At 39.2% G+C, this 21300-nt stretch overlaps 3 non-coding genes and 1 pseudogene across 3 annotated transcripts; all 4 read right to left on the bottom strand.

The window, feature by feature from the left end:
* Positions 1–889: 889 nt before the first annotated feature.
* Positions 890–3541, bottom strand: LOC126627235 (protein CURVATURE THYLAKOID 1D, chloroplastic-like; annotated as a pseudogene).
* On the bottom strand, positions 1756–1847 carry LOC126634177 (small nucleolar RNA snoR128). The gene has a single exon (XR_007627239.1). It is a non-coding gene; the product is annotated as a small nucleolar RNA snoR128 (small nucleolar RNA).
* LOC126634173 (small nucleolar RNA snoR128) lies at positions 1956–2047 on the bottom strand. Its single transcript, XR_007627233.1, has one exon. It is a non-coding gene; the product is annotated as a small nucleolar RNA snoR128 (small nucleolar RNA).
* LOC126634169 (small nucleolar RNA snoR128) lies at positions 2540–2631 on the bottom strand. The gene has a single exon (XR_007627232.1). It is a non-coding gene; the product is annotated as a small nucleolar RNA snoR128 (small nucleolar RNA).
* Positions 3542–21300: the final 17759 nt, after the last annotated feature.

Here is a 21300-nt window from a genome sequence, read left to right as displayed (position 1 = left end):
TAAATGCACAAATTCACAATGTAGAACTTTGGGATCCTTTTCATTTTAGCTTGTGCCTTGTGGTGCAAACAATGCTAGAAGAAGTGATAACTTTGAGATTAGATTTAAGATTTGATGTCGAAAGATATATTGGTTCAAATTCGCTCTTGGTGAGAGTCGAACCTGAGATGTCACTTACGAGTGAATAGAAATATCACTAAACAGTAGTACTACATTATCGATAGAAATTTCAATGACATTCCCCAAAAGATTTTGCAATGATGTTTCGTTTTACCAAAATTATCAATACCGCTAAGATATCTCCCAAATTTTGGAGAAATCCCAGGAAGATATTGCTTCAGCCCCTGTACAATTCTTTTTTTTTTTTTTTGGGATGGCGAAAAGTGTAGAGAAACAAGAGAAAAATAGGTCAAGCTCTTTTCTTCCCCTTCTTGTTGGTTAATTGTAGTTTGGCACTTGACCAAAGAAAGGGAAACAAATGTCCAGAAACAAATTTAAATTTGTATAAGCATCGGACTTTATTTCCTTTTTCCATATATATTCACTGTCGGTCTTTAGCTTTACAACCTTAATTGGGTCGGTAATTTTTCTTAAACGGTACGTACCACTGAATGATCCGAAAAATCTTACTTTGACGATATGAAGAATTTCTTCTTTGTGCATTGGAGGTGATTCATTAATCATTTAAAAAAGAAATGATCAACCTCCTTGACAAAGGATAGATAATCTCAACTAAATTAAATTCATCTAAACAATGGAAAGAGGAGAGGGTTTAAACTTTAAACCCACCCGGCAGGCGAAATAAACACGCAGGGCAGGCGAAAAACATGCCGGAACCAAAAAATTATTGGATCTAGATTCATATGGTCAAGAATCTAAGACTTCAAAATTATAATAAACCATATATATATATATATATGTATGTATATATATTTGATCTTTCCCGAAAGGAAATTAAACTCTACATTCATGATTTTATGCAGGAACAATCTGCACAACATCGCAATCCTCCATATCAGTCATCATCCGAACCAAGAACCTGCTTTTTAAGAACTTGAAGTTTAGCAACCAACTCATCTCTGTTTTCCTGCACAACAATAATCAACATTAAGTATATATTTTAACGTCTGACGGGTTAATAAGTTGACATTTGAAGCTAATAGTATATAGTTACCTTGAATATCAGGTAACGAGAGCTAAACCAGATTTGTTTTTCCAAGACCCACAACTTCCAGCAACTTCAGGAACTACTTCAAATGGCGAGCAACATCAATATCCCCAAAAAAGGGTATCAATTCATAATTGTAATTCAAGAAATTCACATGGAAAGTATGTTTGGTGACATACCAATGGAATAGAATCAATAGCTCCAACGACAACTGATGCTAACCACAGAGCAAACAAGGTACCACCACCGTATAGCAAAAGGCTGTACGTATCATCACAATCCAACTGCAATTAGTCAAAGCGCAAATCATTAGTACAACTTTTTTATTTTCTTTTGGTCGGAAGTAACGCTTTTTGTGATAGGGTATTTGCAGTTGTATTTAGAAATATGGTTTTACCAGCAGCACATACTAACAAAATCATATTCCTTATCGTGAACATTACACTAATTTATGTTGTAAGCTATTACTTTCTTATATATCTAAAGATCAACCAAAGACAAAACAGATGTAACAAAATACTTCTACCAAGTGCAATAAGGACAGAACAGAGAACAAATCTGAGTACTGAACCAAATCAAATATCTTGTTGCTCAGGTAACCACTCAAAATTGACATGATTGTCGAAGTTCCATTGAGCATTCTTTGAAACTCTAAACTGGTACTGAATCATCATCGCAACCATTCACCAGCAACCAAAGACAACAAATGAAAACAAAAACTAATAAAGGGAGTTGACGCATAGCAAGGAGAACGAATTTGAGTACTGAACATGACCAACGTGTCAAGTTGCTCAGGTAATCGCTCAGAATGACATGATTGTCAAAGTTCCATTAAGCATTCTTAGACACTCTCAACTAGTTACTGGATCATCATCACAACCAAAGATCACATAAAATTAATAGAATAAAGAAACTGGTAGAACTCGGGCAAAAATCAAACATGAAATTAGTACAACAGTAAAACAAAGAAAAGGCTACCACGACATTACAATGTATGAAAGCACAAAGCAAGTTAGCTTTTGCTTTCTAACATATAACGAAACCAGGGATCCATGGAAACATAACATTCAGGTTACCAGAAAACCAAATAAAAAGGTAAAACAATCACATTAAAGAAAACAATACAAGCAAGCACATCCCTGATTCTGAAATCCAATTTGATGTTTGACAAGAAAGGTTAGTGTCAAAAACCAACCTTCATGTGAACAGTGCATTTTATTAGTACACTATTAGACTTTCCATGTAGGTGGAAAATACAAAAAGAACGATGGAAATGCAATTTCAAATGACAAAAAAGTACTGAGGAACATATCTTGCTGAGGTAAACACTCATGAAATCCTTCTCCAAACCACCAAATTTAAATTACTGAGTTGCTTAGGTAACCGCTCAGATCGACATAATTGTCGGATTTCCATCGAGTATTGTTAGACACTCTCAAGTAGTTACTGAATCATCATTGCAACCAAGTTTTCAATTCCACAATATTAATTTTGAGAAATTTGAACCAAACAAATACAAGTTATAAAGCTAAATCAATCCACAAATAACATCTGTACAATCCGCTATAAACAGAACATGTTTTTGCATCCAACCAATTGCTCATGCAAACATTGAAATGCATGTACGACATCTACTTTGATAGATGTATATTAACATGTACGTAAAATCACAAACCTTTAGGTCGAGGTTACTGAAATACTAGAATATCTGCATCAGGCCATCTGCATCCGCATTTGCATCTTCTTTAACTTCTTCTTCAGTCTAAGTTCGATTGTAAAGATTGTTTTCAGGGGGCACAACATCCTCCAAGGATATGCCGCTGCCGCACTCTTCGGCAGCATAAAGATTGGCCCCATTTGGAGTTTCTTCTGATGTTGCTGCTCTTGCCAAAAGCAATCCTGAAAGAAAAACACAAAGATAATGCTCCCATAAGCAAGTAGCCACTTATATCAAACCAAAACACCAAACAAAACCGAATAATTTCCAAAAAGGCCAATGTGAACAAGAAAAATAATAAAAAATAACCCCCAATTGAGAAAACTTCCAAATTCGAAAGCAATAAAGTTGAATAAAACGAAAAATCAAAATACTTGAAATTAAAGCAGCGACAAAACAAGAAAAGAATATAAATTTATGGAAAAATAGCCAAAACCCTAGTTGGGAAATTAATGGGGTTTGTTGGGATTGGATACCAAATGTTAAGGGATGGGGAACGTACATGAGTGAAGTCGGAGAGGGTTGAGTGAGAGTGGGATTTTTCTGAGAGGGAGTGAGGGTTTGGAGCTGAGGTTGGTGGTGAGGTTTGTGATGAGATGGTGGCGATGGTTACTGAGGTTGGAGATAGCTTGGGGAGTGGCTGTAGAAAGCTACATTTTTGTTGCTGACGATCTGAAGGAGTTGGGTGAGATGCCACTGCTATATGTACAAGCTAGGTGTGCTAGGGTTTTTGGGTTTCCCTGCAGCCAGGCCGATGTTTGATGTAGTTTTTATGTTTGGTTTGGTGGGCTTCTAGCCCACCACCTCGCCCAAAACAAATGAAAAAGAAAACACACTCTGTACGTTTGATGTAGATTTAATGATGTGTCACCAATAATAAATAAGCACGTTAATCAACATTTAAATAATAATTCAATCTTCAACTTTTATATCATTTAGTTTACAAAATTTAGTATATACGTTAATCTCCTTAGCATTACCCATAGTATAAATGGTCGCTCAATAATATAATTTAGTAGTATTTTTCTTCACTTATATTTGAAATGTCTTAAGTTTTTATCCCGTACATTGTAAGTTCGAAAGAAAAATCCACTTGGAGGCTTTTTTCTTGGTACTGCATCAAAATCAATTATATGTGAAATTATTCAAATGTGTCTTTGGGCAGTCATCTATCAACTATTTGGGGCACACAACCTCTGGTGTGGCTATGGATAACTCCAAAATTCAAGATAATCCCAACTGGCTATCACTTGCTACTATTAAGGAATTGCGGGGATTCTTAGGATTGACAGGTTACTGCATGAAATTTGTAAAGGATTTTGAGTCAATTTACTCACCCATTGAATAACTTTCTCTAAAAGATAACTTCAAATGGTCTCACAAGGCGAAACATGCTTTCTAAGCTCTCAAATGCACTCGGACAAATACTGTCTACTAAGACAATAATTGTCAGTTGTCCAATAGCTCGGGTCATTGTCATCGTAAGATCATCTCCAACCTATGGGATAAAGCTTAAAAGATAAGCTTTAAAACCCCCCAAACCATCTCCAAACCATTAGGTTGGAGAGAGAATATATATTTGGGCTAGATTCTCACCAAAAATTAAATTGGGCTTGAATTATTCTGGACCCACTAAATTATCATATTTCAAACGCTTTTTGTTTTTTTTACTTATAATTCAATGGCTGTGATCAAATGACATCAAATCTAACAGTAAAAAAACTAACATCTAAAATAATTTTAAAAAATTATTTAAATCAAATTTCACTTAAAACTTTATAAATACCTATGTATTTGTATGATTTTTAATTACTTATCGGAATTTCAATATTTTTAAGTTAAAATGTCCATAAAAATAAATTAGGATAATCTTCATAAAATTTATTTTTAAAAAATTTACCCAAAAAAAAGGCCAAAATCATTATTTAATAATATCGGGCTAAAATTTTTTAAGTCATAACTATTGGAGGAGAAAAGCAGTTTATGGGTTATGGCTTAAAATTTTATCCCCAGGGTTGGAGATGGTCTAAGGTGTGAAGTTGCTCTAATAGCCTAAACCCTCCTCTGCTTTTGCTTTTGAATGTGAGCTACATTTGCCTTTAATTTGAGCTCTTTGTTCCTAGCCCAACTCTCTTCTTGCTGCATGTCTGCTTTTTTTTTCTTCTCATCTTTTAATTGCCTTGCATCGTTCTCATGGTCCTATACATTAAGATTATAATAATATAGGTTAAAATTAAACAAGTTAGATATAATTATTACAGAAAAACACTAATTGGATAAGCTACTAGAGAAAAACACTTAACAACCGTATATAATCAAAGCTCATTAGACATGGACTTTTGAACAATTATCACTTGCAATTTTAGCTCCATATCTTTCAGTCATATCCTCCGTGAAGCTAAATATTGCGGATGCTTTAGCTTCTATGGGGCAATCGTCTATTGATCATAAGTTATGGTTAAAATTTCTTCCTCCTCAGGCAAAGTCAACTTGATTATGGAATTTCACAGGATCTTTTTGTCTTAGGGGATTTCTCTTTGTCAATTTTATGTTTGATGTAGTTTTTATGTTTGGTTTGGGTATCTCTAGCCCACCACCTCGCCCAAAACAAATGAAAATATAAGAAAACACACTCTGTTATAAATGATGTGTCACTAATATTAGATAAGTACGTTAATCAACACTTAAATAATAATTCAATCTTCAACTTTCATATCATTTAGTTTACAAAATTTAGTCTACACATTAGTCTCCCCAGCATTACCCATAGTATGTAATATAATTTAGTAATATTTTTCTTCATCTGTATTTGAAATGTCTTAAGTTTTTATCTCATACATGGCGAGTTCCAAAGGAAAGCTCACTTGGAGGCCTTTTTCTTGGTACTAGATCAAAATCAATTATATGTGAAATATTTCAAATGCGTCTTTGGCTAGTCATCTATCAACTATTTAGGGCACACAGCTATGGATGACTCCAAAATTCAAGCTATTTCCAGCTGGTTGTCACTTGCTACACTAATAAGGAATTGCGGGGATTCTTAGGATTGGCAGGTTACTGCATGAATTTGTGAAGGATTTTGAGTCAATTTGCTCGCCCATTGAATAACTTTCTCTAAAAGATAACTTCAAGTGGTCTCACAAGGTGAAACATGCTTTCCAAGCTCTCAAATTGTCACACCCGACCCGCGAATAAAGACTATTCACGAGTTAGGGTGGAGCCATATCTTAACTATAGAAATAAATTTTACAACCAAGATATAGTGGAAAATTTAAAATAAAATTATTTGGAGCTGATTACAACTTTTACATATTAAACGCTTGAGTTTACTACATAAAATTTATTAAATACACAGCGGAATAACCATAGTTCACAAATTAATTCACCACAAAAACTACTATAATTAAATTGTAACAATTCTTTCAAATGCATAAAATATATGCAAGTGAGATGCATGAATGTACTCACTCTCTTCTAATCCCATCAACTCATACCTAAGGCACCCAAGCCTACATGTTCCATACCATGCTTATACCAATTGGCTCCGAATACCTTAGAATATGAGTTAACTCCCGTTCATCCCTTAAACCCAATTTTTGTAATTAAATTCTTAGTTTCCACTTTATTATACAGGCATTTCCCCCGACGCTCAATTGTATATTCAAGCCCTTCCCTCGACACCTGACATATACAAAAGTTCTTTATTTTATATTCAAGGCAAACTTCAGCCCTTGAATAACTTCACAACTCAAACACTTTACACAAGTGAGCACATGACACAACACATCTCTTTTCCCTGCTTTGCATGAATGCTTATGTATATGCAAAGTAATATAGATATCAATAATCACGTTCTATAATATAATCTGCAAAACTAATCAAAATAGTTAGTAGTCAAAATTGTAGTATATTACCGATAATATGATATTGATAACACACAATAATCTAATTAAGAAATATTACTTTACCATTTTACTCCATCTCTCTCTAGGTGATATTGATGCATGACTCCATTTGAGTTCCATAGAGCAATTTTGTTGGGTAAGCTCTCATGCATTTTCTGAGATTTTTTCCCCTTATTTTACAGTTCTTAAGGGAAGTAAATGAATATTTTTTATGGTTTAGTGGGAATGCTCTCATAACAATGACCTCAAAATGTAATGCATAAACAACACAAGATTTAAGTGGTTCACCAAATCGTTGTATTTCACTATATATGAGAAACTTAAAAATACAATGAAAGATGGCTTAAAGCCTTAACAATATGTAAAAGAAAGATAAAGTGGTAATATGAAAGGGAGGATGGCTTTTAGTTGGAGTTGTTCTTTTCTTTTCTTTTTTTCTTCTTCTTCCTCTTTCTTTTCTCCATGTCCTCCGTTGGTTTTTGCTCCTTTCTTTATAAAGATTTCATGACATCTTGCTCTCCAAAAAACTCCACAAGTGTGCCAATAGAAAGAAACCCAAGTGTTGTGTCCATCATTAGACATAAAATGTGTTCCAATAACAAAGCAACAATTGTTGTCCTAATCATTAAGAATGAAATGTGATCCAATAGAAAAACAACAAATGTTAAGCTAATCATGAACTAATGAATATCATGCAAGATGTTCCTTGCATCAAAGGCCACGTGAAATGTTCTAACCACAATAAGTTGTCATCTTCCTCTATTTAGAGTGGTGAATATCATCCTAATGATTAAGATTCCTATATATTGATGAGTAAGCACTTCTAATACCTCTAAGTGTTGCCACCTACATGCAAATAGACTAACATACACATGATATAGACTCTACCTCTTCACCCTAATTATTAGCTTCTATTAATTACCAACTGCCACCTCATTCTTTGGAGAAAAAACCAAGCTAACTCTACTAGAAAATTCCCACCTCTCGGAGCTTAACTCTTAACTCTCCAACCCTTTACACTTCACTAATTAAAGATAAAAAAAGGCTACCAAGGGTAACTTAGTTGCTATTGGCACGAAAAGGATAAGTAGACAGATCAAACTAATGCATATATACATATAAGATACACAGTTATTGGACAAAGTTACAAAATTATGATGAGGATGCCAAAAAAATAGAAACCTCTCTAGTTGGAGACATTTGAGTATAAAAGTATTAGTTAGGCATAAAAATATATTTTTGTAGTGAAAGAACCCCTACTAACTTACATGCCAAAAATACAAGTTTTTTGTACTCGTAGTATATATAAAGAAACTCAATAAAGTCATTGCATAAAAATAATTACTTATACACACACATATATATTGTCATTTTCATATACAGGTTATTACACAAATGCACTCAGACAATTACTATTCACTAAGACAATAATTGTCAGTAGCCCAATAGCTTTAAACCTCTCCCCTCCCCCTCTCAGAAACCATCTCCAAACCATTGGGCTAAAATAAGGCCCGGGGAGAAAATATTTATTTGGGCTAAATTCTCCCCAGAAATTAAACATAGCTTAAATTATTCTAGACCCATCAAATTATCATATTTCAAACCTTTTGTTGTTTTTTTGCTTATAATTCAACCGCTGTGATCAAATACGATCAAATCTAACGGTAAAAAAAAATATTTGATGGCCCAAAATTAAATATAACGTCTAAAATAATATTAAAAATTTTATTTAAATCAAATTCACTTAAAACTTTATAAATACCTATGTATTTGTATGCTTTTTAATTACTTATCAAAATTTAAATATTTTAAGATTAAAATTTCCATAAAAATAAATTAGGATAATCTACATAAAATTTATTTTCAAACAATTTACATAAAAAAATAGTTTATGGGTTATGGCTTAAAATTTTCTGACTTAAAATTTTAAATTTTATCCCTAAGGGTTGGAGATGGTCTAAGAGGTGGAGTTGCTCTAATAGCCTAAACCCTTCGCTGCTTTTGCCTTTGCATGTGAGCTACATCTGCCTTTAATTTGAGCTCTTTGTTCCTAGCCCAACTCTCTTCTTGTTGCATGTCTGCTTCTTTTCCTCATCTTTTAATTGCCTTGTATCATTCTCATGGTCCTACACATTAAGATTATTATAATATAGGTCAAAATTAAACAAGTTAAATATAATTATTATAGAAAAACACTAATCGGATAAATTACTAGAGAAATACACTTATCGACTATATATAATCAAAGCTCATTGGACATAGACTTTTGAACAATTATCACTTGCAATTTCAGCTCCATATCTTTTAGTCATATCCTTCGTGAAGCTAAATATTGTGGATGCTTTAGCTCCTATGGGGCAATCATCTACAGATCATCAATTATGGTTAAAATATCTTCCTACTCAAGCAAAGTCGGCTTCAATATGGAACTTCATAGGATCTTTTTGACCTAGGGGATTTCTCTATTTATTTTCATCAAAAAAAAATCAACAAAGGCGAATTTGAACACATTATTGCTAACCCATTGTGAGGCTTATCTCATTCCCCTACCTTTGTTTTTTTTTTTTTTTTTGAGAAAAGACGACAGTGTATTACTGATGTCTATCATCCAAAGTCCAAATTACAAAATAGTTTATAATCCAGGAAAAAAGAAAAAGTAGGTCACAACACCATTACAGACATTCCTTAACGAGGAGGTCCAAAATAAATGAAGGGGGAGAAGCTAGCCATTCACAATCACTTCTGATGGATAGATTATAGCGAGCCAGTCGGTGTGCAATGCAGTTGGCTTGGCAACGAACATGGGTGCAAAGATCTTCAGTGATTGTAGGAAAAATGACCTTCATATCCTTAATTATGTGACTAATCGAAGATAAGTTGGTAGAAGAACTTCTTAAAGCCTCAACGATCTGAAGAGAATCACCCTCAATTAACAAATTATCAAAAACCTTAGTCGTCGCCCAAACCACAGATGCTCACGTTGCAAGTGCCTCTACATGCAAAGGAAATGAAACATCGGAGAAATTTATACAGAAAGCAGCCACAAAGTTTCCCAATTCATCACAAACAATGGTGCCCACCCCACTAATACCTATATCCATGTTCAATGCTTCGTCAAAGTTAAGTTTCAGGTGGCCAGATGGGGAGGTAGCCTATTTGATAGGGGGACGGGACATGGATGAAACCCGTCTCAGGCAAGCAATTGACCGCACAAAATCCTGCCACCAGGAGACAGCGCTCGAAGCCGAAATGTCCAGAGAGTCACACTTACCATTCCAGAGCATTGCATTTATGCAATTCCAAATTCCCCAGTTGGTGACCATCATTAATTCGAATTTCGCTGAAGGAATGGAGGTCGCCAGTTCTGACGCCCATTTAGAAAATGAGGGATAGCCAACTAGCTGCGGTAAGTATCCTAGGGAGGACGAAAGCCAAGCACAACGTGCAAAATGACAATCGCGGATGATGTGGGAAGTAAACTCGCCATAGGAATTGCACAATGGGCATAACAAATCATTTGCGATATGCTTGGAGGCAAGATTAGATTTAGTAAGCAAGATGTTCCTACACATTCTCCAAAAGTAAACCCGAACCTTGCGATGAACATTTGCTTTCCATAGGGCAATCCATAAAGGTAATGGACCAACTGCAGACGAAGAGCCAGATAGGTGAATCGAAGTAGCGACATTTCACTCCCTCACCACCTAGTAGGCAGATTTAACGGAAAAATTTCCACATTACTTGTGGTGCCAAATCAAGCGGTCATCTGAGTTGCAAATGTTAAGTGGAATGCCTTGGATCAAATCAGCTTCATTTGTAGAGAAAAGTTGAGAAAACAGATCAGACTTCCACGAGTGCGAGCTATGGTCAATGAGGTCTGCCACCCAAGATATGGTGCCAAGATTCAGCTTAGAAGATATCAGACGAAGAAAATGTGGGAGGGGAACCCATGAATCCTCCTAGATGTGCACCGATGCCCTATTCCTGATTAACCATCTAGCACCACGATTAATAACTCTATGGGTAACACAGATACTACGCGAGACAAAAGGGTAATTGGATTGATCACCGTATCCTTGAATTGACACGCAAGGAAGTATTTGGCTTTGAGGATTTGGGCCACTAACGAATCCAGATTAGCGATCAACCTCCAGGCCTGTTTCGCTAGCAAAGCCAAATTGAAGGCATAAAAATTTTGCAAGCCCAAACCACCTCTAAACTCAGGATGACAGAGTTTCTCCCACGAGAGCCAATGAATTTTGTTCTCTCTATTAGTGCCGTTCCACCAAAAGGTTGCAATAAGGCGGTTTAAATCATCATAGAAGTACTTCGGGAGTAGGAAGGAACTCATAAGGTAGAGAGGAATAGCTTGGGCCACTGATTTGATAAGAAGTTCCTTGCCTGCCGAACTTAATAGCTTACCTTTCCACCCTTGAAGATGTTTCCACAGCCTTTCCTTAATATAGTCGAAGCACGTACTCTGATTTCGACCAACAACGGTAGGTAGTCCCAAGTAATGTTCATGTTTTGTGACCCTAGTAACCCCTAGCACAGAAGCCATCTGGGCTTTGTCCAGCCTTTTCACATTCCGGCTGAAGCAGATCTTGCTCTTATGAAGGTTAATCTTTTGGCCCAAAGCAAGTTCATAGGCCTGTAGGATACGTGAGATTTGGTTGCAAGTCTGAACTGAAGCACGAGAAAAGATAAAGAAATCATTTGCAAATAAAATGTGATTTACAAGTGGCACACCATTCCTGATTGAAACACCCTGAATCAAACCAGCCCATTCTTTATCTGCAAGCAAAGCTAAAAAGCCTTTAGTGCATCAGTGAAAGAGGTAAGGGGATAGTAGGTCACCCTGTCAAAAACCTCTCAAAGGCAACAAGTATCCCCTAAGGGCCCATTTACCAAGAAGGAAAAAGAGGTCGATGACACCATTGTCATAATTAGATTGACCCATGCATAAGGAAAGCCGAGCTTCAACATAACTCGCCACAAATATTGCCATTCAATATGGTCATATGCTTTACTCATATCAAGTTTGAGTGAGAGCAAGCTTGTTTACCCCTCATGCGCTTGAAGAGGAAGTTGGCAATCTCTGAGGCAATAATGGAGTTGTTCGAAATATTACGACCAAGAAAAAATGCCGATTGTTGTGGAGAGATAATTCTTGGGAGAATAAGCTTTATTCGATTAGCAATGACCTTGGAGATAATCTTGTAAATAACATTACAAAGACTAATCAGACGAAGTTGAGTCATGTCCTTAGGGTTCTTCACCTTTAGGATTAAGCAGACATGCGTGAAATTGATATGCTTCAGGAATTTCCAAGAGGAAAGGAAAGACAAAATTGCACCATCTACCTTCGAGCCAACAATTTCCCAATTGGGAAAAAAAAATGGGGGGGGGGGAGGCTATCCAAACCCAAAGTAATGTCGGGCTTCATGTAGAAAATAGCCGCCTTAATTTCCATCTTAGAGAAGTCAAGATTTAGCAAAGTACACATTGTAGACATCGAAATTTCGATGAAATAAATGTTGACCAATAGTTACAATTTCAACGCTCACGTGTCACATAAATTTTACACGTAGCGTGTGACTAAATGAAAAATCAAAATAAATCGGAAAAGTCATCAAATAGGACACATGTCAACACCTAGCAGAAACGATTTATTTCATCTGCATATTATATTCAAAATTAGGTCTTGGAAAATTCTATAAATAGAAGCCATTTCATTCATTTTAGAAAAAATTCATAACCAATTCATAACCCATTCACCTCACACCAAAACCTTGAAGCTTTGAAACTCCAAAGCTCCCAAGCAAATCCCGAAGGATTAAGAAAGCTCTCTTCGTTCTTCGTCAACCTAACTTTCAAGATCAAGCCCCAATGACCCTTTGAAAGAACTTCCACCAATTCAAGATCAAGCCCCGACGACCCTTGAAGAAAGCGTTCATCGTTCATCATTCGTTCATCCTAAGATCAAGCCCTAACGGCCCTTTGGATCAACAACATCAACAAATCCACACATCCAACCGTTCTTCAAGATAAAGCCCAAAAGCCATTGAAGATCCAATCATCAACTGTTCATCAAGATCAAGCCCTAAAGGCCTTTGAAGATCCGTTCATCAACAGTTCTTCAAGATCAAGCCCAAAAGCCCTTGAAGATCCATCCATCAACTGTTCATCAAGATCAAACCTTAAAAGCCCTTGAAAATCCGTTCATCACCGTCATTCAAGATCAAGCCTCAACGACCCTTGAAGAAACTTTCAACCGTTCATCCAAGATCAAGCCTCGACGGCCCTTGGATCAATCGCACATCCACAAATACACACCTTACGGAGATCGAATCAGATGATCAAATTTGAGAGAGATTGTAACCCAAAATCATCAAATACAAAATATTATTTTGTACACGTGTTCTTGTCTCGTTTGTCGCAGGAAAATTTCGTGTTTACAAATTTGGCACGTCCAGTGGGACAATCTCTACCTCTCATCTCTTTCTTCGTTCAAGGAATCCAAACACGCCTCAAAGTCAATGGCATCAAGCAAGGGACAAGCCGTTCTCACAACCACCAAGGGAAGGATCCTGAGCACTTATGCTGCGAACAGACAATCCATTGGCACCACAACAGCTCCTCAACATGCCACTTCAAAGTTGGTGCTGCTAAATGAGCAAGGGGAGCATCAAAGGCATGAGTCCGTCATCAACCTGACCTCATTGGGGGCACCGAAGCATGATGTTGAGGCACACAAGATGACATCCCAAAGCAGCCAACGACGTTCTTCGTCAGCATCCTGGATGTCTAAAGCAAAGTCACATCTATTGGTTGCACAAGTCATGACCATTGGTGTTACCTCTATTGAAGAACAACTGGCTCAAATGAATAAAGCGATCGCAAGGTTAACACGGACTGTGGAAGAAAAAGACTTGCAAATCGCTGAACTCGGCAGCCGACTAGGGCCACAGGACGGCGAGAACCTCGACCCAGAGAATGATCCACTAAAGAGAGGAGCTGGCGAAGAAAATGAGCCTCAGGTGGAGAAAATCGATGTGAAGTCGAAGCCAGACCAAGCAGCAGCACTCATGGGATCTCTTTCTATCCAGCAGCTGTAAGAGATGATCACCAACACCATCAAGGCGCAGTACGAAGGGAGCTCACATACCTCATTGTTTTACTCGAAGCCCTACTCCAAGAAGATTGATGCCTTAAAGATGGGTTATCAACCACCAAAGTTCATGCAGTTTGATGGAAAAGGAAACCCAAAGCAACACGTTGCACATTTTGTCGAAACTTGCAACAATGTAGGGATGGAGGGAGACTACCTCACTAAGCAGTTTGTGCGCTCGCTGAAAGGAAACGTCTTTGAGTGGTACACGAACCTAGAGCCTGAGTCCATCAACAACTGGGAGCAATTGGAAAAAGAATTCCTTAATCGCTTCTACAGCACCCGCCGCACTCTAAGCATGTTGGAGCTGACAAGTACGAAGCAATGGAAAGATGAGCCAGTCGTGGACTACATCAATCGATGACGCACTCTAAGTCTTGACTGCAAAGATAGACTTTCGGAGACCTCTTCGATCGAGATATGTGTTCAAGGCATGCAGTGGGGATTACACTACATCCTTCAAGGCATCAAACCACGGACCTTTGAGGAGTTAGCCATCTGCGCCCATGACATGGAGTTGAGCATCGCCCATCATGGAAAAAAGAACCGAACACCGACTACAAGAACGACAAAGCTCTTGGGACAAAGGTGGAGAAGTCTGTGTGGAAATCCACCAAGGAAGCAATGACGGTCAACACAGCTCCCGTCAAAATCTCTACACGAGGTAAGGCAATTCAAGCCGAAACTTTTAGTAATCAAGAGATGCGTAGACGTACTTTGAAGGAGCTCGAGGAGAAGACTTATCCATTCCCCAACTCTGATGTGGTTGCCATGTTGAAAGACTTGCTTGACAAAAAGGTGATCGACCTACCTGAGTGCAGACGGCTGGAAGAGATGAATCGTACTGATAGTCCAAGGTACTGTAAATTCCACCGTTTCATCAGTCATCCAACGGAAAAGTGCTTCGTACTGAAAGATCTCATCCTGAAGCTAACACAACAAGGGAAAATCAAGCTTGACCTCGAAGACACGATTGCGGCACACACTACTACTATCGTATTTGGATCACTCGATCTTGTGCATCTCCGAAGCATGCATGACCATTCCCGTCAATGTTTAAGTCACACGGCACCTCCTACACAACCATCATCTAGGGCAAGCAACCAAGATGCATCTACTGGTGATAAGGAAGGGTGGACATCGGCAACCTACAAAAAAACGAGGAAGCCAATACCACAAGCCACAAGGCTAAAAGAGGAGCCTAAACCCGCCCCTCAAACTTCAGTCTTCGACAGGCTGAATCATTCAAAACCTAGAATTTCAGTACTTGATCGCATCAGTGGTCGAGACCGAACTTCCGTCTTCAAAAGGCTTAAGACGCAAACATTGCAAAGATCTGTCTTTGAAAGGTTATCAAAACCCAAGAAACAAAACGGCACAGCTAGATTTCCTCCGCAACGGTCGGCTGCGGATAGACTTGAAGAAACTAAAAAGCCTTTTAGAAACAGGAAGACAACGCCCAAGGAAGAAAAGCGCGACAGTCTAGCAGGAAAAGACAATGTTCAAAGCTTGATTCCTTCAAGGATGAAGCGCCAAACAGCTTTGGAGGTCGACACAAAAGGACCACTGAAGGTAAGGAGGCGCAAAATCACCTACACCGGCCAATCTTCACGCCAACAAACCCAAGAGGACCGTATTGAAGAGGAGGCCCAAGAAGACAAAGAAGGCGAAATCCCGAAAGAAGACGCTACTTCCGGCTTTGTCAACTCAAAATCTTCACCTCAATCGCTGGGGGCATGCTCTAAAACCATGCTAGTCAAGCCAAGTGAAGTTGAAGGATGGACTCATGTCACTCCGAAGAAACTGCACAAGAAGCATATGACTTCTCCACAAGTTCTCCCATCGGAAAAGGGGCAAAGCAACTTTCGCCAACCTCCAAAGCAATGTGAAAGTGTTGAAGATGAGGAAATTTCGACACAAAGATCGACCATGCGCGATCTCTCATTCCGCAAAAAATTATTCAGCTACTCGGTCAAGGCTCATTGCTATAAAGATTGCGAGGAACGCCTTTCCAGGCAGCAACCATCTATTCCACAAGTTCACCAATGGGAAATGGGGCAAAGCAGCTCCGGTCAACCTCCAGAACAATGTGAAAGTATTGGAGATAATGAAACTTTGACACGAAGATCATTCATCCCCATCACGATGTGTGACATCTTCCCAGAAGACTTCTTTAACTACTCAATCAAGGCTCCTTGCTATGAAGATTGCGAGGAACAACTCTCCCGGATCGCTTGACGAACCACCAATGCTCCTTGTTCACACGAGCCTAAACTGCACGAACCAATGCTCCTTGTTCGCACGAGCCTAAACTGCACGAACCAAAGCTCCTTGTCCGCACGAGCCTAAACTGTAGGACATGAGGCTCTTCGCCTGCACGAGCCTAAATTGCATGGCACTAAGCTCCTGGTCTGCACGAGCATAAAAGGCAACACCAAAGCTCCTGGCCCGCAAGAGCATAAACTGTGTACAACAAAATCATCATCAAAATCACCATAAAAAAAAATTATCGCTCATTTGAACTACGTTTTGACTTGATCTCTTTCTTTGGAAGTATACGTAGGCAACTCGAGCATTCAATTTCGAGTTCAGTCACATAAAAAAAATAGGGGTTTGATTAAAGTTCATTGATGAAGGTCAATTTTATTACAAATTTATTTTGTGTAAAAAATAAATAAAAATGAAACATTTTGCAATTTTCTTTGTACGAAATTAAATTACAGTTTCGGGAAAAAAATGAATACATATGTTATTATGTATTTACAAAAAAAAAAAAAAAAAAAAAAAATATTTACATATGTTATTGTTATATTGTATTACAAAAAAAAAGAGAAAAAAAAAAGAGGGGGCGGCCCTAAAACTTTTTTATTCTTCTTCCCAAAATCAATGGGCCCAACTACAAATCCAGGCCCAAGCTCCAACTCATCTCCCTTACATCCATGCCCAGTGCTCGACGTTTTGTTATAGACTTGTACGGACGAAGCCCAGCCAAGTTCCTGTGCTCCCCAACAGCATGAAGAACGGCTTGATCGCTAATAACTCTGAAATGAAGTTGTCCACTCACACTGGTATCCACAGTGTGGCCCAGCAGCTCATGCTCTCCCCTAACTCTGCTCTTTGTCCTCCTGACCCAAGCCTATCATCGGCAAACCCAAAAATATAGGCCCATCATCTTCCCCACTCGGCTCTAAGCCTTCATCTCCGCTGGTCTCTCCTGCTTATCATCAACAGCTGCAAGACCACCTCAGGTCAGGCCCAGAACCACGGCCTCGATCCTTCCTTCTTCCACTTCATTCTATGACTTGCATCTCAACGTCGACTCTCCCTTCGCTCATTAGATTGCAAAGGTCGTAAATCAGGGGAAATTGGTGTCTGATGAGATCCATCGAGCGATTCCAAATCACCCACATGGCCTGTGCCCCGTCGATGGTCATGACTTTGTTGAAACACGGGGACAGAAATGAGATGCACGGCTGCGATTTGAACTCCTTGCAAGTGATTGGCTGCGGTGGTGCTCCGCTGGCGAATAGCGTGGTCGAGAAGCTGAGCATAGTTGCTGGTTTTTTGAGACTTTCTTGCTGGGTTTGAGAGATACACAGGGATTGTAGAGCCATGGCTGCGAGAGATGAAGCCACATCAGACAGGACCCAACTGCACTGCACATCTCTGCTACCAGGCTTCCATTAACAACAGGAACTTCTCCACTACTTTCCACCTTCTCTCTTTCTCTCTCTTATCCATTACCAGATTTAAATCACAATTTAGAGAGAGAAAATCAAACCCAAAGAGCAAAACCCACTCCCTTTCTCTATCTAAAAAAAAATCACATCATTTTTTGCAAAAGCTCCAACACTCTCTCGTTATATCCCCCTCTCTCTCTGTACATCTGCGCCTTTGTGTATTTTGTTTGCGATTTGAAACCCTAGGCATTTTGGATCCTGAGCTACATTTGGATGTGAAGGAGCATGCAGCACTTAGATCGGGTTATGGAGGAGTTTTCCGGTGACGGAGGTTTGACTCCGATGACGGATTACAGTAACGGACCGGTTCACAGCGCTACGTCGACACCGCTGCCGCTAACGGTGTCCGGATAGTTCAAGGAGGGGAAGAGCTCATCGTGGATGAGAGGATTCAGGAAACCGAGTATGGATGGCGACTAGTTGATAAACCTCTTGCACGGCTCGGATCCGATCAAGGTCGAGCTCAATCGGCTCAAGAATGAAGTCAGAGATAAGAACCGGGAGCTAGGAGAGGCACATGCTCAGATCAAGGCTCTCAAGCTCTCTGATAGAGCCAGAGAAAAAGCTTGTGAAGAGCTCACTGATGAGCTGTCAAAGGTGGAAGAAAAGCTGAAGTTAACTGAATCACTTCTAGAAAGCAAAAATCTTGAAAATCAAGCTTCCATGGCTGCTTAGTTCGCAGCTGAAGCTACTCTACGGAGTGTTCATCCTGCTCAAAAGAATGATGATATGCCTCCAATTGAAGCCATTCTTGCACCTCTAGAGGCTGAGCTAAAGCTTGCCCGACAAGAGATTGCGAAGCTTCAAGATGATAACAAAGCTTTGGATCACCTTACCAAATAAAAAGAAGCAACTTTACTTGAGGCCGAGAGGACTGTTCAGGTTGCCTTGGCTAAGGCCTCCATGGTGGATAACCTTCAAAATAAAAAGCAAGAGTTGATGAAACAGATAGAAATTTGTCAGGAAGAAAATAAGATTTTAGACAAGATGCATAGACAAAAGGTTGCTGAGAGAAGCAAGATGCAGACAGCGGCGTGGCAGCGGCTAGTTGGGCAGAGATTCTTAGTGGCGTGTGACCTTGTGGTGGGGCTCTCACTGGGTATAGAGGTAGAGTTGTGGCTGTCACTTATCCAGCGATTGCCGTGGAGCAAGGGTGTCTTTGGGGGAGCCTAGGAAATTGAAGTGGCGGAGTCTGTTGGCTGTGCTTAGTTGTGGTAGTAGTGGAGAATCAGATTCCGGAGAGGTTCATCTTCCATGGCAGAACAAGAGGATGGGTTTCTTCCTCTGTCTCCTCGCCTTCTTCTTCAGCCCTTAACGCACTTCCGTCCGTGCTCTCCATGCTCCTGCATCCAAACCTGCGAGTCCCTCATCTTCACTCTGGCTGCCATGATCAAAATCGACGAAGAACTTCAGTGACCGCCGTCAAACGACTAGCCGATCGTGAAGCTTGACGCTTTGCACTACCATAAAGCTTGACCCCAGCTCTCCGTCCGTCTTCGTCCTTCCTTGCAAATTCCTCAACCCGTCATCCAAATTTATACAAAAAAAATAAAAAATAAAAAATAATAAATAATAAATAATAAAAAAAATAAAAAATAAAATATGGTGGAACACTCCACCATGATTAAAGAAAAAAAAACAAAATAATAAAATAATAAAAATGATGATGAGGGAACATGGTGTGTCTGGCACCATATGAAAAAAAGGATAGTGGGTGCATGATTAAAAAAAAATGGGAAAGGAAGGTGGTGGTCCATCTGGCACCATGTGCAAGAAAAGAAAAGAAAAAAAAATTTATATATATAATGAAAAAAGCCTCATTTATTGATTTCTCTGAAAATTTACAGAAATGTACATTTTTACATTAGTCAAAAAAAAAAAAAAAAAAAGCAAACAGGAGGGAGCCTTCACGAAGGTTGCTCGTGTGAAGCTTCATCACTCGACGGAACTCCAGGAAGAAGAGGAGCCGGAGGTTGATCATTTGGAGCTTCATTACGCAGTACAGCCCCAGAAGACGAAGGTAACTGTTTTTGGAACAAACCCACAAACCTCTGATGATCAAGTAAAATATGACCATCAGATTCCTGCATCTGGTCAATCTTCTTCTTCATGTTTGTAGCATAGTTATGTGCGAGCCTGTGCAACTGTTTATTCTCATGCTTGAGCCCTCTAATCTCCTGTTTGAGACTCATCACTTTAGCCGCCAATGATTCAAATTGACGGGTTCGAGCAAATAGACGTTGGACCATATTAGACACAGAAGCTGCACACTGCACACTGAGAGCGAAAGAATCCTTAACAACCAACTCATCAGACCATTTGGAAAGTAGTCTGTTATCTTTGGGAGTGACAAGGTTCCGGGTCACCACCGCAGCAGTCATATCATTCTTCATCATTGAATCCCCAACGGTAAGAGGACTAGTAGGGGATATGAAGGATGAGCGCCATATGTTGTCTAGAGAATGCAGGACTACCTCTTCACCAAGGTTCAAGTCAAAACGACGGTTGGAGGGGCCAGACATTTTCAAAGGTGTTGAAGAAAGAAGAGGTCGGACAAATCAAGATCTTAGAAGTGCAAGAAGGGAGTTTCTACAAGCGAAAATTCAAGTGTGCTTTGAAATGAACTGCGTGCCTTTATAAAAATCAGCACTCGACGGGATTTCAGAGATCGAAGAGGCGAGCTTAGAATTCGAAAAGGCCAATTCAAAAAATCGAAGAGGTGCTAGCTTTCTCAAAAGTTGGGCTTGCTCAGAAACCACGGGCCAATCTTCATTTCCAGACTTGTCCGCACTTGTTACATGCAACCTCTGCACTCGACGGAGCTTAGAAATCGAAGAGGCTAATTCAAAAATCGAAGAGGCAAGCTTAGAAATCGAAGTGGCATCTTGCTTTTCCAGACGTGTCAGTACCCGTCACACGCAAACTCAGCTTTGCGGAAATCACGGGCAATTTGTCGAAGCGCCGATCCCAGATATCGAAGAGGCGCCAGTCTTTTTCAGCTATGTCAACACCTGTCACGTGCACACTCAGCTTGGCGGAAATTACGGACAATTTGTCAAAGATTTCTGATGAAGAAGAAAGCACGTGAAGCCATACTAATCAATCACTCAATGGTTGTCGACACGAGTGAAAGAATAGTACCTCTACAAGTATTAAAGAACTTCTTATAACTGTCCACCTTCACCCTCCATAGCAAGGCAGACATACAGAACATTTCTTCATCTCCGAAAATGCCTTCCCAACGAAGCCTCTCGAGTCACTCAATGTTCCTTATTCCTTTGGGTACCTCTACAAACAAATGACACCAAAGCAAAAGTATCTCATATCATTAGGGTAGAAAGCAAGAGTATCTCATATCATGCTTTCTCCATGTCCTTTCCTTTGTCCTTGTTCTTACCTGCAAAGACAAGGATAAAGAAAGCAATATGCCGGAACCTCCACTCAAACTCAGGTAAGGAATCGACTACATGGAACCTTTGCCTGGTTGCTTACCTGGCATTGCTCTCGAGTACTCGTCTTCAGCTGCTGATGTACTTCCGAAGAAGATGCCCCATTTACCTGGAGAACAAATAAAGCAAGTGAAAATGATACCTTGCAGC

The sequence above is a fragment of the Malus sylvestris genome, chromosome 1 (genome assembly GCF_916048215.2).
Source record: "Malus sylvestris chromosome 1, drMalSylv7.2, whole genome shotgun sequence".
NCBI lineage: Eukaryota > Viridiplantae > Streptophyta > Magnoliopsida > Rosales > Rosaceae > Malus > Malus sylvestris.
Note: the sequence above shows the minus strand (reverse complement) of the source record. Positions and strands in the feature narration are given on the sequence as shown.